The 17,012-nt window shown below is 38.7% G+C and overlaps 2 pseudogenes across 1 annotated transcript; one reads left to right on the top strand and one right to left on the bottom strand.

Moving 5' to 3' along the window:
• The first annotated feature begins 10,619 nt into the window (after positions 1-10,619).
• On the top strand, positions 10,620-10,803 carry LOC143583463 (ubiquitin-like protein 5 pseudogene; annotated as a pseudogene).
• A 1,479-nt stretch (positions 10,804-12,282) lies between these two features.
• LOC143583462 (auxin response factor 10-like) lies at positions 12,283-14,468 on the bottom strand (annotated as a pseudogene). The gene is made up of 4 exons (XR_013144174.1): positions 13,451-14,468; positions 12,673-13,380; positions 12,531-12,603; positions 12,283-12,444 (listed from the first exon to the last, which is right to left on the bottom strand). The product of XR_013144174.1 is annotated as an auxin response factor 10-like (transcript).
• Between the last annotated feature and the right edge of the window lie 2,544 nt (positions 14,469-17,012).

Genomic DNA, 17,012 nt, shown 5'->3' with positions numbered 1-17,012 from the left:
TTTTTACTAACACATGCTGCATTACGTTTTGTTAGGAGTATGTCGGGTATGATACCCAGCCCCAATAACCTTACTGTCAGCCCGAACAGTTTAATGGTAACACTGGCTCGCTGGGCTTGCCAAACTTGAACCAAGTTTCGTTATACAGTCTTTTTGTAAATATACGATTATGTTATTATTATTTTAATATTCTTATTTATTATTAAAATATTATATTTTATGTTATTATAGGTATTATTATTATTAATTATTACCACTGGCACTGTTGTTTGAATTTATAATTTATGTATGGTAGGAGTACTTCGTGTCGGATTACGGTAGTCGGCTTTCGTACCCGTCATCTGTCGCCTGGTCAGATTATGGAGGTCAGGCTACGTCATCGTACCAGCCACCAGTAGCAAATGATCCGTTTTATGGAACCGAGTCTTCATCGCACCACCGACGAAATGATTATGCCGGGCCAAACCCAAATAACGAAGATGGGTACGATGACGAATACATACGTGAGGTGAAGGTTTCGTTTAAAACAGATGCTGTAAGACACCGTGTGTTTTGTTTAAGTTAATATTATTTGTTTGTATGTTATTTAATAAACGGCTTAAGAATTAGCGTAAAACTGTTTCAGATTTTTGAGAGCCGCGAGGAGCTGGAGAAATGGGTAAAAATTAGAGGACGAGAGCATGGGTTTATTGTTGTGGTCCAGCGGTCAAGGAAAAACGCCGTGGATCTTGCATGCAATCGTGGAGGCGAACCCAAAATAAAGGCGACGGTGAGACGTACCGGCAGCATCAAAAAATGCTGTCCGTTTAAGATCCTGGGCAGGTACGACTCAAGGGGTGCATGTTGGAGGGTTCAAGTGGTAAACGAGACTCACAACCACGATCCCGTTGAATTCGAGGAGGGGTGTGCGTCTTTTAGAAAAATGAACACCGACCAGCTGGATATGGTTGAGAGTTTACACAGGGCCAGCGTGAAGCCGCAAGAAATCGAAGCAGCCCTCCGCGAAAAGTTTCCCGGTGTGCAACCTGTATTAAAAGATATATACAACCACACCGCCAAGATTAGGAGGGATGGGCTACTAGGCGGCACCCCTATGAAGGTAGTTCAAAACACTTGTAGTTTTAATGTGTACCTGTCGTGCTTGTAATATTTAGCAAAGTTTTATTTCATCCAATGCAGGCGCTGGAAAACTTTCTCGCAGGCAACGGTTTCACGTTCTATACCCGGGAGAGTGATACCGACGACAGGACGGAGGAAATTTTCTTCTGTCATAGTAAGTCGCATAAGATGTGGCGTGCGTTCCCCGAGGTGCTGATGGTTGACACGACGTACAACACCAACATGTACGACTGGCCGTTGGTTCAGTTTATCGGTGTGACCTCGACATCACAGTTGTTTTGTATCGCCGCTGCGTTTGTGATCAGGGAACGACAGAGGAACTTCGGCTGGGCTCTGGAGAAACTTAAACAAATGCTCTAAGACTGCATGGAGCCACGCGTGATGCTGACTGATGCGAACCAGGCCCTCATGAACGCATGCGACGCGGTCTTCCCTAATGCCACCAAAAATTTATGCAGGTGGCACATATCCGAGAATATAAGGAGAAAATTTAAGGGCTTATATAGCACGGAAATGGGGACGGACTTTGCGTACTGGTGGAAGGTCCTATATCAGTCGCCAACGATTCAGGAGTACGATCACCGTCGCCTCAACATGGAGCGTCATTTGATATGGGACGATAGAGACGGTGAGTCCTTCGTATCACCTGACAGTTTTTAATAGCCTAAACATACGTGTTAATAACGTTTCCTTTTATTTTTTAGAGGTCTGGCAATACATTCGTAAGAGCTGGCTGGATCCATACAAACACAAGTTTGTAGCCTGCTGGATCGACGAACGCCGAAACTACGGCGAAACTACGATGAACCGAGTTGAGAGCCAGCACGCAAATCTAAAAAGGTACCTCAATGGAAGCAACAACTCTCTCGACACAATTGCCAGGCAAATCCTTAAAATGGTCAACTCGTAGATTAAAGAAATCGGTAAATATTTTGAAGCCTCCCGTTCGAAGGTCATGGAAGGACATCGACAGTACGTCTGGTTGAAGAAGCTAATAAACAGGGTGTCGATTCACGCTCTGGGTCTACTTGTGAACGAGTATAGGTTGATACACAAGATGCGTGATGGCGGCGCTTCATGCGACCACCATTTGTATTCGTCTTCGGGGCTGCCGTGTGCTTGTCGGATTGAGGGATACATAGTTAACGATACGTGTATCCCAATAGAGGATGTTGACCCGTTCTGGAGGAGGCTTAATTTTGATCCAGCCTGTCCACCGAACGAATAGCCAGACTACGCAGCAGGTGTACGGGACATCACATATACGCTATCGTCCATAGATGACCCTAATCAAAAGAAAAGTTTTTTCGCCAAGCTTTTGTCTGCTATTCCAGGGAGATCTAAAAAGAAGGAGCCAGAAAAAAGAGAGGATCCTCAGGGGCGTCCCAAAAAACCAAATCCCCCGAGGCACAGCGCATACACCCTCGCTCCAGATCTCCCCAGACACAGCTCCTACAACCCATCCTCGTCACAGGGGCCTAGCCAAGAAACCCCCACCCTATCCTCGCTGACTCGTTCGTTGTCCTAGTCAGCGTTGCGGTTTAAAACTCCTCGTGGACGACCTAAGACATCGAAACCTACGGGAGCTCACCTCGGGTTTCCTTTGATGGTTTCGCCAGCGCAAGTACCGGCGATAGAAACGTTTAGGAGCGTCATTCCTAGCTAGGCCCAGCTGTTCGTCACAGACATAAAAAACGTACGCCCAGACGGTAACTGCGGTTTTCGATCAATCGCAGTGGGTTTGGGGATACATGAGAAAGTTTGGCCGGATATTAGGCGGGCGATGCAGAACGAGCTGGAAACGAACGAAGGGTGGTGGAGGGCGATGTTCAACAAAGAGGATGATAGATTGTACGGCTGGGTTCATTCCAGCATTCCATACTACAACACGGTCAAACCGGCACCGCCGAGTCGTTGGTTCAGCTTACCCGGTCACGGGCACGTGGTTGCTCAAACATACGCGTGTGTGTTAGTCAACCTAGTTGGCAATCAGACCGAATCTTACTTCCCATTGAGAATCGGTCCTGACTTGGTTTCGGATCCACAGGTTATAGGCATCGCTAACTGGGGAGGTGATCAATGGATATATATCAACCTGGTAGGGGATTTCCCAATGCCTACGCCAAACCTTAATTGGGAAAGAAGCGCCGTACAGGCGACGCTCGAATAGAAAACACGGTTCGGACAGCGTTTGAAGGAGTACGAAGACATACGCCAGGGTTGGCGAAGGGAATCCTCTAACGTAGATCTCGACAGCTTATAGAAGACGTTGTATCAATGGACAAAAAGTCTATAATAATAATAAATATTAAATAATAAATAATAAATAATAATTTTAATAATAATAAATAACAATAATTAAGTAACAAATTAATATTAATATTAATATTAATAACTAAATAATATAAAAAATAATAATAATAATAAATAATAATAACTAAATTACAAATTAATATTAATATTAATAACTAATAAATAATAAATACTAATAAATAATGATAATTAAATAAAAAAATAGGCCTAAGACGCCGCGTATAGGCCTATACGCGGCGTCTAGGACCCCTTATATCAGCAGACGCCTGCTCAGCTGCCACACTTTCAAATTTCAAAACCCCCCCTAACAACTGAGTATCCACACACGAGCCTATATCGGACGGACACTGACCGGAATACCAAACGAGCCGACGAGATTTCACCTGACACCGACACCGACACGACATGGAGGTAATTTTTTAATATTATATTAGTGATGATGATTAGATTAACATGATGATGAAGATGTGTTGTTGATGATGTGATGATGATGATTATGTTGTTTGGATGGATAAAACTGTCGGCCGGAGTCCGACCGTAAAAATGGCCAGAGCTAGCCGTCGGTTTATAGGGACTATCAGACGCGGCGTATAGCCCTATACGCAGCGTCTGATATAATTTTTTTTGTTTATTTTTATTATTATTAATAATATTATTATTAATGTTAATATTATTATAAATATTATTATTAATATTACTATAAATATTATATTAATATTTATTATTAGTATTTATTATTATTGTTATTATTATTAATATTTATTATTAGTATTTATTGTTATTATTATTATTGTTATTAATATTATTATTATAATTATTATTATTATTTGTTATAAATATTATTATTAATATATATTATTAGTATTTATTGATATTATTGTTTTTATTATTATTATTTGTTATTATTATAGTTTGTGGACGACGAGATTGAGGACGAGCTCGAGCAGCTCGGGCGGGGCCAGGGCTATGTCCGTGGCCGGGGCCAGGGCCAGGTCGCGGACCCTCTGAGGGCAACGACGTGTTGGTCACCTACCCTCATCTGCAGTTTGATGAGGGTACTCCTGCCCACATACGATACTTTCACCTATGCCAGATGCACCCGTTTCCCAGCACGATTGTATTCTGGCCGTTTTTGGAGTCCTGTGACGCGCACCAGCGGGCGACTGAGTACATTGGACATGATGCGCCCTGGAGCCGATGCTTCAGTATGCCACTATCAGCTCACCGGGAGCTGACACTGGAGGTTTACTCCACGATACGCGTTACGTAAGTTTACTCCACATTGTTATATTATATTATATTATATTATATTATATTGTTGCAGGCCCTGCGCGCCTGGTACGCCAGAGATTGAGATGAAGGTGCCAGGCGCCGATACGACACAGTCGGAGGTTTACTCTCGCATGTTGGGGCATGACGTATATCTCTCGATGGAGGAATTCGCGGTTGCTCTGGGCTTATACACCGCGCAGGAGGTACGCAGCCCGATATACACGGAGAGCATCCACCAGATGCTAGAGGACGAGCTGTGGGTATGGTGGCGGGCCATCAGCAATCACGACTTCGGGGATAGGACCTTGGACACCAGTTCGAAGGTCTCGTCTATTAGGGACCCGCTGTACAGGTACGTTCTTAAAATGTATTCTATTTTTTAGTATAACGTAATATCTATTAATAATAATATAATATAATATAATATAATATAATATAATATAATATAATATAATATAATATAATATAATATAATATAATATAATATAATATAATATAACATTATATTATTATTATTGTTAATAAATTATATTATCTTATATTACACAGGTACCTTCGCAGGCTGATTGCGATGTCCATTGCGGGTCGCAATCAGGGCGCGGATCACTGCAGCCTACGCGACCTGTTTTTTTTTAGGTGTCTGCTGACTCACAGGCACTGCAACCTCGCTAGGGGGTTTGCAGACTATCGCCTACCAGTTCAGGCAGGGACGAGGGTCCTTGATGGGTGGTGGGTACGTCAACCAGCTTGCGATATCTCTGGGCCATGGAGCCCTGGTGGACGGCCTGCGTATCACTCCGACCCCTCCCTGCCAGCTGGACCGCCAACGTTGCGGTGACATGCACATTATGTGTTTGTTCCCCGGGCCCCACGGCTCGCAGGACCGACTGGTGGCCGGGGCGGGGGCACGTGCGCCTTACGTCCCGGTGCCTTTAGTCGAGCCTCCCCGATCGCGACACCGGAGGTGGAGCTTGTCCATGAGCCTGTCGACGCGGGGGAGGGGGCCGGCGGGGATTTGGACGACGGTGGTGCCGGACGTGAGGATCCGGGCGCATCTCATGTACGTTTTAATATATTATCGTTTTATCGTTTCTTTTAATTCGACTTCGTATTAAACGTATTTCTGTGGTTTTGTTGTTAGGGGCCGACGTAGCACGTTCCACGCACATATTGCGCTGTGCGTCTGGGTCCTGCCACCGACGCTAGGTTGGAGGCCCTAGAGTTGGAGATGAGGCGGATGTCGCGCCAGATCGACTGGCTTGTTGCCTGTCAGGTAGCGGAGCTGTCTGGACAGCAGTACATCGTGCCACCACCACCACCCCCCAGTTTTGACCACGAGGCGAGCACGTCTGGCATGAGACGCGGACGGGGGTGACGACGTGGATGCCCCGGACGGTTCGAGGCCGAGGCCCAGGGGAGAGGACGACGCCGATGTTGGCGACGCGTTCGGGGGCTCGTGGGTCACGACGACGACATGGGCATGGACATGGGGGAATTCACGTATATTTTATGTTTTATTTGTCGTATTTTCTTTTATTTGTACAGATTTAACAATGATTTTTGGTATATATATGTGTTAACTGTTTTTCACCAAAAGGATATTAAATAATAAATAATTAATTAATATATAATAATAATAATAACAAAATAACAAAGAAAAAAAATATAAAAAAAAACATAATAAGACAAAATTGGTTGGATTTTCTAGAAACACCGGTGTATTAGCAATTGGGCGGTGTCCCTAGAAAATCCGTATAATTTACGTGACCAAAATTATCTTTGTTTATATTATGATTCTCTTAAATAGCGTATCAGTTGGTGCTTAATTTGAAATGAATGTATAGATAGATTAATAATTCTTATTTTAAACTCAATTTATTATCGAAGTACAAACCAAATCAGAACCTAACTATAGGTAATGGTTTGCCTTGGTCGGGTTTCAATTTTCAACGGTTCAATTTTGATTTTTGATGAGAAAAAACGTTACTAACGGTTTGGCTCATGGTTTAATTTAAAACCATCAAAACCGGACTGCACCACACCCCGATGCAATTTTTGTTAACTTCGAAAACTATAACAATATGGTAATCAAATTAAAGAGAATAAAATGCTTGTTTTTATGGTGTAAATTTTTTTTATACAAATTGACGTATGAAAAGGTTATGACCGTTTAATAATCGTGGGGTAAGTTGGGTTAAAAATGAAATTATAAGAATATATAGGTAAAAGATAAAGGACCAATGTTGTAACTATTATTTAAATTTACAAAATTTGAGGGATTAAAATTGTAACTGTGAGATTTAAGGTGAAAATGTCACACCCGACCAAAGGCGGCGGAACATGCCGAGGTGTAACGATTGTCCATAAGCACATGACACTAATTAAAGTGACAGTATTTAATAAACTCATTTCATTTCACAACATCGAAAATGTCACATAACAATTATCCATAAAATAACCATAAACAAGATATCACAAAATATGGCAAATTGATATTGTTCATTTTTACTAATATCCTAAGGTCTTTGATGTCGTTTTCTTCACAATCATAAATCAACCAAGATGCAAACCTGCAACATTTCATAAAATAAAGTTTGTCAACACAAAAGTTGGTGAGCAATTCATAAGTTTAATCATATTAGTATATAATAAAGATAGCCACAAAACTTGCATACGAACGATAAATAAAAGTGGTAATTTGGACAAATAGATATCGCTAAACACATTAGCGACACCTAGCTATAAGGGGATGCCAAATAGTCTAGGATTTTATAGTTATCGTTAATTGCATTACGTTAACGACACCTTGCTATAAGGGGATGCCAAATAGTCTAGGATTTTATAGTTCCACCAACCAAAAGCGATAAACACATAGGCATATAAGCATAAAACACCAAATCGAGCAATTATTTAGGTAAAGTATACAACTATGTTTGTGGTTTAAGATTCAAATATAAAGCATTTTGTTGAATAAGTATGAAATGTCAACCCCAAAATAAAAGATGGAAAATGGGGTATGAAGTACTCACCTTCAATTGGTAAACTTGAAAGATGATAATTTGGAGATTTGTCGGAACGACGAGTTTAACGCACAATGCCTAAAAAGAAAAGAAGTCTTAAATTTATAAAGTTTGTCTTGAAGGTCTTTAAACAAAATAAATGTTGAGAAATGTAAATAATTAAAGTTCAAGGTTTAAAATGTGACTATTTAAGAATTTATAATAATAACCCTTTAAAAATGTAAGTTTGCTCGAAACCGGGTTAAAGTATCTAACCTTAATATTTACTCAACCTATGTTAAGTAATAAGGTGGGTAAAATGCAAGAATGCAAATCCCTTTGGAATAAAGATACTAAAACGGGTTTTTTTTATCGAGTGTTCGGGTTGTCGGTTCGGGTCTTGATAATTGGTCAAACCCAAAGTTAACTTTCTAAAATATTGAATGTTATGAGATAACTCAATAAAATTTAATAAGACTTAACCAAGTATGTAGTTCCATTGTTTTAGAACTAACAACGCACGTTAAGCGAGTGTTCGGTTTTGTCGGTCCAAACTTTGTTATGAGATCAAGTTGGATCCAACATTTCCAAGTACTTAATAAAATATTTAAAAATCAATTTGTAACTATTTTTAAAGAAATATACAAGTCTTGATGGCTAAAAAAAACACACTTGTGTGTCTTAAGCGAGCAAGAATCGGTTTGGATCGGTTTCCATCTCACAACAAGTTCATAGATGGTTTCCACATGTCCAAACACTAAAGAACTTGTATAATAATGTACAAATAAAAAAATACCAAAAGTTAACAATAAAGTCTTTAAACAAAAGTTCGGTTTTCGGTTCGGATCGTGTTTCGGGTTAAGACCGAGGTAAGATTCTACAAACCCATAACCATAGAATTTGTAAAAATGATTTTAGAAACTTATATCTAACACTAAGTATGTTTAAACAATCAAAACTAGTAACAAAGTTCGGTTTACGGTTTAGAGCTATTTACGGTTAAACCGAAGCATAGACTTTTAAAAACCCATAACCATGGAACTTGTAAACATGACCAACAAACTAAAATAAGCAAGATTAATATGTATGAACAAGTTATATAGATGTATATATATCAAGGACACGAAGTCCTCCATGAAGCCTTGCCTTATGGGGTCCGAAACCTCACCGACCGGAATCGGAGAAGTAACTACCAAAGGTAAACAAGGGGTGTATATTATATATATGTTGCACAACCATAAACAAGTATTAATAAGGCTACATAAACTAATTAAGATGAAAGACCAAAATCCTTCAAGAACACTTAAGAAGATAACCTTGAATCTTTGATGTTTGAGAGAATTTTTTTTTTTTTGGAGTTGTAGCAAAGGAAAATGAAGAGGAAAGGTGGTGTATATATAGGGTAATGTTGGTGGTCAAATATGGGTGTGAGACACAAGAGTTTTCATGCAAAATGGATCAAGACAAAAACACAAAACAACAAATAAATAAATAAATAATAAATAATAAATAAATAAATAAATAAAAATAAAAATAGGATGTTTTCAAGACCCAACAAGTGTGAAACAATATTGTAACATAAATCCATCATTTTGATTATAACATAAGCTTCGGTTTACAAATCGGGTCCGTTTACATAATAAACAAATACAAAAACGAATACAAACAAGACCCGAAATTGACGAATGTCACAGAAAATTACCCTTATACCCTTAATGAAGATAGTACTATATGCTTTAATGGTTGTAAAATACTTAAAATGAGTGTCTTAATTTACCCTTTAGTTATATATTATATATAGTATATAAAATAGGGTTAGGTTAACATAAAAATCCACTTGAGTTGTGAAATCATATATATATATATATATAAATATGTTAAGCACACATGCCAATAAAATAATATTTTCATTTTAGCACCGGGGACAAAGGCATGCCCCCCCCCAAAAAAAAAATCGTCGAGAGTGGGGGTGGGAGGTGTTCCCGGCGACATCGGGGCAATAATTGCCCCATTATCGCCCCACTACACTTGGTCTAAGGGTGTTGAATGTACTTTACGTATTGACCAATCCTGCACTGACAAATCATTTTTTCCCTTAAATACCTTGGACTACGTTAAGGGCTTGCGTTAGTAACTACACTAAGGATTTTAATTTTTAATTAAAAATAACTCAAAGTATATAAATTTAAAAATCAAAAATAAATAAAAATGCATACATTATAAACCTAAAAATACATAATAATTAAACAATATTTTATTCAATAAAAATAGATTAAAAAAAGTACTATTCTCAATTTCATCGGTTTTGACCTTTGTTAAGACTTCAAGCGTGTTGCTATTGCGATCGTTATTTTGTCCGACCATGTGTCGCCGTTTCGAACACGCTTTGTGCTGTGTACGATCGCTTGATCCTCCATCCGGAAAAAATAGTTCCTAACTCGTGGCCAAAAACCCAACGTTTTGGTTATTATGAGTAACCTGCAAGCAAAAAATACTATTGATATCTCGTCTAAACTTAAACAGTAAATCAAACCATGAAACCCAAATTTTAAATTGTAAACAAAACCGAATCACTCCTAAGTACTAACCCGCCAAGAAGGCAAATTGAGCTCCGATTAAAAGGTTCGATCCGCGTAATGTTTTCTAAACAACCCTACTTAGGAGTTAAGACTTAAGACCAAAGTCTTTAATATAATAATATCTATCTGAGAAAAGAAAAAAGAGGTAGTTAATAGTGTTTAGGACTGTCCAAAAACTTTACGTCGTATTACTAGAAAACTCTAAATCATAAAAAACAAAGAAAAAAAAATGTCACGTAGCAAGAAGTGTCCAGAGGATTCCAGACCCGTTTACGCGCCTACATATTATTTTCTTTCACTAATTAAGGCTAGGTTGCATTGTGTTAAAAGGAAGAAGATGATTGAGGTGGTATTAAATGACAGGCTAGGGAAGAAGGTTAGAGTGAAATGCAACGAGGACGACACCATTGTGGCCCGATAAGATCAGGATTCAGAAGTGGTACACTATCTATAAGGATCACATCACCCTTCAGGATTATGAGATTCATGACGGCATGGGACTTGAGCTCTACTACAACTAATTAAACAATCATCTTCTCATGTTATGTTATGTTTTTCCTTATTTAGATGTGTAATTTGGTAAGATCATCAATTGAATATGGAAAATCAGCAAAAATGTCCTGCCTTTTACTTTTACTTTCTAATGGAATTCAAAAATCTCAAAAGTTAAAATGTCTACCATAAAACTGTCAATCAGTATGTTTTATAAATTTTAGCTGTCTGAATTGTAAACCAATAAAATCAAGCCATGTGTTAGCTATTCGTTCACCCTGAGTAGAAGCAAGTAACAATGGTGGTGACGGCTATGGACTCCGGCCACCACGAGTAGAAGCGAATTAGGCAAGATCTAACAATTTTTGGTGACCCTAAACGAACCGAAAACACCAACAATTTATACTCCACTTCGTTATAAACAAATTCTCATATTTAAACATTCTGAGGCCCCTCATACGGGTAAGCACGGCTGTCATTTTCCAGGAGTTTGTGAACAAGATATAAACGAAACGGTGAGGACTGAGGACGACCATTTATTGTTCAAGATTGTGAGCACCGCCTGTTTACCAGTGGACATTTAGAGATTTTTGAATTCCGTAACATTCTTAGAAATGGTAAGGGCCAAAATGCACATTTCCGTAATTTTCCCAATTGAATATCTATAATGGTTTTGTAAATTTAATATGAATGTTTTGTTAGAGAATTCCCAATGGATTCTCCAAATTATGTGAGGGGATTCTCTATTTTTCAGAGATGGTTAAAAGTAGTTGTGAGAAGCGTAGAGAGAAAATGTTACTGTTCATGGTTAAATTTGGAGATTCACACCGTTCATCTCTATACTTTTTTAATGTTTTTGAAAGTGGTTGTGAGTAAATGAGAGAGAAAAGGTAATGATAAAAGTATAAAAAAAGGTATTATTTAATTAAAATAAGAGAGAAAAGATAGTGTTTTTAGTGTAATTATAGAGACGAAGATGAAGAATTGATTGGGAATGCTCTTAGAGGTGTGAAACAGACACCCCACCACATCCCAGTAGGTAAACAGTTGTATATTATTATGTATCTATTTGCACATGCAATTTATTCCATTCCAATCAAACATTTATTCTCTACTGAGTATGGCAGGCAACATGGCTGTGTAGCGTGTACACCCACTGTCTTTGTAGATAATTGAACTAGAGTTGGCCAAATACATCATCTTGCTTGTCTGCACAACAAACAATTTCTGTAATTTAATTAATTTCAAGGACCAGACCAGACCAGCGTTACACTGACCACCCATCACGTTACATTCCAATATATTTATTATTTTATAGACTGATGAATCCAGACGTCACTCAATTATTATACTACCAGACAAATCAATTATATGATTCATATCTTTTATTTCAAAAGACACCCACCCAAATTAGCACACTTCTGGTAACTACAATCAGAGGTTTATATAGCAAACTAAAACCAAATAAGTGTCCAACATGAAAATCATATTAGGCGTCATGTCACAACATGTTTTCTAACACAAACCAGCAAGTTAAAAACCGTCTTAACAGAAGTTAAATGCAATGAAACGAAATGCAAAGTTACTACGCAAATATGGTCATACGGCCTGTCTGGTAGTTTGAAGTGTCAACTCCATGTTCACCACTTTGCAGATTTGTATTCCATTTTCTGCAACAAACACAAAGGAAGCATACTACATAGTCCAGAAAACAATAATGTACGGTTAAAGAAAGAAAATAGTCTTTTATTTATACCTTTTAACACCATGGTTGCAACTTGCAAGCATCCAATGGAATTGTCAGCCTTCTAGCTTTTCTCACAAATTCACTGGAACAAGACTAAACATAAATAACTAAATAAGCTACAAACATTGAATTACCAGATTAGAATAAATACCTGAATGGTTCGTCACCGACTTGTTTCACATCACCTGCTGAATCTTTATACATCACACGACTTGAATCATCAATTCCAAACAAGTTTGCAAGTGTTCCCTTGAGTTGTTCATATGACTCCAGACCAGAAAGGTCAAGAGTTCTCCCAACATCTTCTGATTCCAAAAACACTTTGCAGTGACCAGTGTCGGTTTGATTTGCATTCACGTGACTAGATATTTGCTGGTCAATGTGTATCGGCTGACCAAATAGTAGAAACACCGGTCTCTTCACTTTCTCATCACCTTTGTCCAACTTAGGACTAGAAATTCCCATGGTAAGCAAGCATGACACATCATCATCATCATCATTGCCATTACCATTGCTATCATTCGCGTGTGGATCAAGGTGGTTGAGATTGGAAGAGAAAAGACCCAACTGAAGTTTGTTGGTGGTAAGATTGAGATCCAAAAAGGGGATCCCGAATCGAGCATGCCTGGCTCCCTGAATGCTTGAGAAAGAATTAAGGGGATTGCCCGAAAAAAGGGGTGAACGGATAGTTAACATGGGCCCGCGTCTGAGGAAAATCTGGCGGTTGTGGTAATCTTAACTTCTTCCTTTGCGGAGAGAAGGGTGAAAGATGAATTAGTGGCATACTGGACACCACTTCAACCAACCATGGACTTACCCTCTTCACATTTTGCAATAAATCTGGTTCATCCCAAGTAACCTGCATCACAGTCAAAAGTCAAGAAACTGAGATGTTGGCATGTTACATATCAGTATAACCAAAACGGTACCTGTAGAATTCGCCATGGAGAATTAGGCCAGTGAAAAGGATCAACAACTTCAACAGAAGATACGGTTCCTATGAACCAGCTTACACGTGATGAATCCTCTGTTTCAAACGGCATTTTGAACCTCATTCCAACGCACCATTGTCTGCTTAATGAAGCAGTCAAAGAAGAAGCTCTCACACAGAAATCTGGAACATTTGCTCGCGGATAATAAGCAACATCGAATGGCTGACCATTCCCAGCAAGTGATGCAGCTTCAATAACATCTTCGGGTTTCACTTTCACCCTTCCACTACAGACATTTCTTATTAAGTTTCCAGAGTAAGAATAATTCCAACCAGATTGCGAATCAGAATCACTGATCCCACCTCTCCTAGCCCGTCTAATTCCAACACAAAGATCTCCATTCTCTGCCCTCACAAAAAACAATAGAATCCCCTGCAACAAGCTTTTTCTGGTTCACAAAAGTACTCCACCCGGTGGTCAAAAGATGCCTTCTAGGAGTCCCCCTATAGATATGCCTAAACTTCCAAATCTCCCCATGAACATCCTTAGCCACCACAGTCTGAACCGGCGGCTCAACTGAATAATCCAAACGAGGAAATATCGTCTCCGCACAATACCGAGGGACAGAGAACCCTCCACCATTGTTGGCATCAGACTGCGTTAAAGTTTTCGCAAACGACGAGGGTTTATCCGAAGAACCAGACCCTGCAACCACCAAAGCCCCGTCCTCCACATCACTACCGTAACCAACATCACCGTTTCCTAACGGAACCAACCTAAGTTTCGCATAAACCAAATCCATTTCCAAATCCGCTTCAAACTTAACATCAACCACCCTGCACAGAACAAACGGCGGAACCCTAGGCATTCTACTGAAATCCACATCACCAAGCGCGTGCTCAGCGTGACCTTGAGGGAAATAGTAAACGTTCGAATTCGGTAACGGCATTTGAACCATACCACCGGCACACGCGTGCCATAGCTGAGGGTTTACCCCCTTTTCTACCTCACTCATACTTCAAATTTTGCTTCAAATCACTAAAATCAAAGGCTAGTTCCTTAATTAGGTCTATCTTCTATCTCCGTAAATACTGTGTGAAATCAAATTTAGGCAAATTGAGGCAGACGATTAAAACAAACGCACACAATTGAATGCAAATAAGCTAAATTAAATAAGAGAAGAATAATCAATAATCGATAATCATAGAGAATAGTAGAAGCTGAAACAGTACACACACACACGCGATACTTATTACACAGAGATATATAATAACAAAATTAGTACGTAGCGCATGCTTGAGAGTACAGAGATAGATGATTTAGTTGGAAGCCCTAAGTACAAATGAAATGAAATTAAAAGGAAGTGTGCTTGTGTGTAGTACCTTCTCCATTGGTTAACAAACTAACCGATCTGTTATGAAGCGGCTGTATTAACAACAACAATTAACGGTTGGAAATAGTGAGAATGAAGGCGGTTATGGTTAATATAAAGGAGAGGAAGAAGAAGAAGAAGAAGAAGAAGAAGAAGAAGAAGAAGAAGAAGAGTGGTGAGCCATGGCAACAGAAGCAGCAGCAGCTACCTACAATACAATACAATACAATACAATACAAGCACACACACACACACACACTGTCTGTCTCTCTCTCTCTCTCTCTCTCTCTCTCTTAACCCCACTGGTAAGTGTAACCCTACCAGCAATGCGAATTTTGTTTTCTCTCTTTTATTTCCTTATAAATTAATTTGTTTTGGTAAAATATTATACTTCATTTAATAACCAAGGATAAATGTTTCTTTCCTTAACAATATTCAACGTAACATAACTTAACTCCCGGCCATCGGTTACATCTATCGGCAAAATGTTATTCTCGTCCGTGATCATAAAGAGCGCTGCTGACCTACACTCACTGTGATAAACCAAGGCCGAAAATCACCTCAAATTTGAATTGATGTTCCTTTTTTTTTAATATAAAAAACTATTTGTGTTTTATATGAGTCATTTTAATAATTTGTTTATTTTATTTTTATTTTTTATTTTAGTCCATATTGGCTTTTATAAGGCAACCCCAAGCCCCGTTTTTTACTTATCCCAGGCTTCAAAATTTGAAGTGATTCTCGAAAACGGCCTTGGCTTTAGTGTTTTACCACAGAATTGAAATCATGACACTTAATTCCAAAGTCTAACACTCTTTCCATTCAACCAATAACTCATTTTGTAAGGTTTTGTTTAAAAACAAAATTATATATAAAATATAAGTTTATTTTTTTTTAACAATTATGGGCCTCTCGGGAGAGCGGCCTGGGTCCGTCGCCCTCCCTTTGGGCCGGGCCTAGGTAAACTCTAGCTCACATACTTCATTGACACTTGAATTGACGATATTCCTTAGAAAAAGTCAACAGGCATCGCTAGAGCACTGCTTCTTTGTGCGTTCCTATTTAACATAGCATATCTAAATGGATGCGTTTAAAGAACGATTTAAGTTATATTCTTATTTCCTTCTTTTCAAATTTCAATGTTTTTGTATAATATTTTTAAAAAAAGCTAAGTGTATTTTATTTGAGATATGATAACCTATAAAAGCATTAACATTATAATCCTTATGTCATTCCAAACCTTATATGAGGTTTCGGTAACAAATTTTATGAATAAATGTTTAGTAAAGTTGCATAGATAAAAATAAAGATTATAATGCTCTAACACCATGTAATGGGGTGGAAATCCTTACAAAGGATTTTTGCCAAGTGTTAGTCTCTCACATCTTTAGATTTTATCCTTTATATTCTAAAATCATGTCTAACCTTTTGTTTTTTTAAATGACAAGGCTTTTATAAAGAAATAGAATAAGAAACATGACCTAACCCAGTAAAAAACTGAGACAAGGGCCTGCATAATACAACTACGGAAAGAACAAAAGGTAAAGAGCAATAAACAACATTAAGAGACACCACCCAAATCAAAATCGGGCCAAAGTCTCCACTCCTCCATAGACGTCTTGGAACGGACCGGGACCCAAAGGAACACCAACTTTTTGAGTTCGCCTAACACTTTGTTTAACGGAAAGACCTTGACATTAAACACCGAAATTTAACCATAAACTCCACATGGTAACGTAGAATATGGTTACTATCAGTTTCTTTTTTACTTTATCCGAACTCCAATCTTTCCCGTATTGAATAATCAACTTGATATCCACAAAATTAACCGGAACCGGAATTTTGACCACACCTACAAACCCCTTCCCAAATGGGCAAGGCACCAAAGTATGGTCCGTGTCTTCAACATCATAAGAGCAAAATGGGCAAAGTAAATTTGGAAAATTTATACCTCTACAAGAGAGAGCAAGCTTGGAAGGAATGGATGGGATACGTATTACTTTTTGCCTTCTCCAAATCTTCACAGACCACTTTAAATTCAAATCCACCGTCTAGCCCATCTTTCTGTCCCCACATATCCCCGTCTTGTGACAAAGACACCATAAGCTGTTGAATTTGGGCCCATTCCTCGACGGTGGATGAGTCTCGAAAAATATGCCACAAAATAGGGCCAAACCACTCCAATTC

Source organism: Bidens hawaiensis, unplaced genomic scaffold (assembly GCF_021521415.1).
Source record: "Bidens hawaiensis isolate Kalapana, Puna unplaced genomic scaffold, B.hawaiensis_p1.1 tig00032405_1, whole genome shotgun sequence".
Lineage (NCBI taxonomy): Eukaryota > Viridiplantae > Streptophyta > Magnoliopsida > Asterales > Asteraceae > Bidens > Bidens hawaiensis.
The sequence above is the reverse complement of the archived record's forward strand: the minus strand, read 5'-3'. Positions and strand labels throughout refer to the sequence as shown.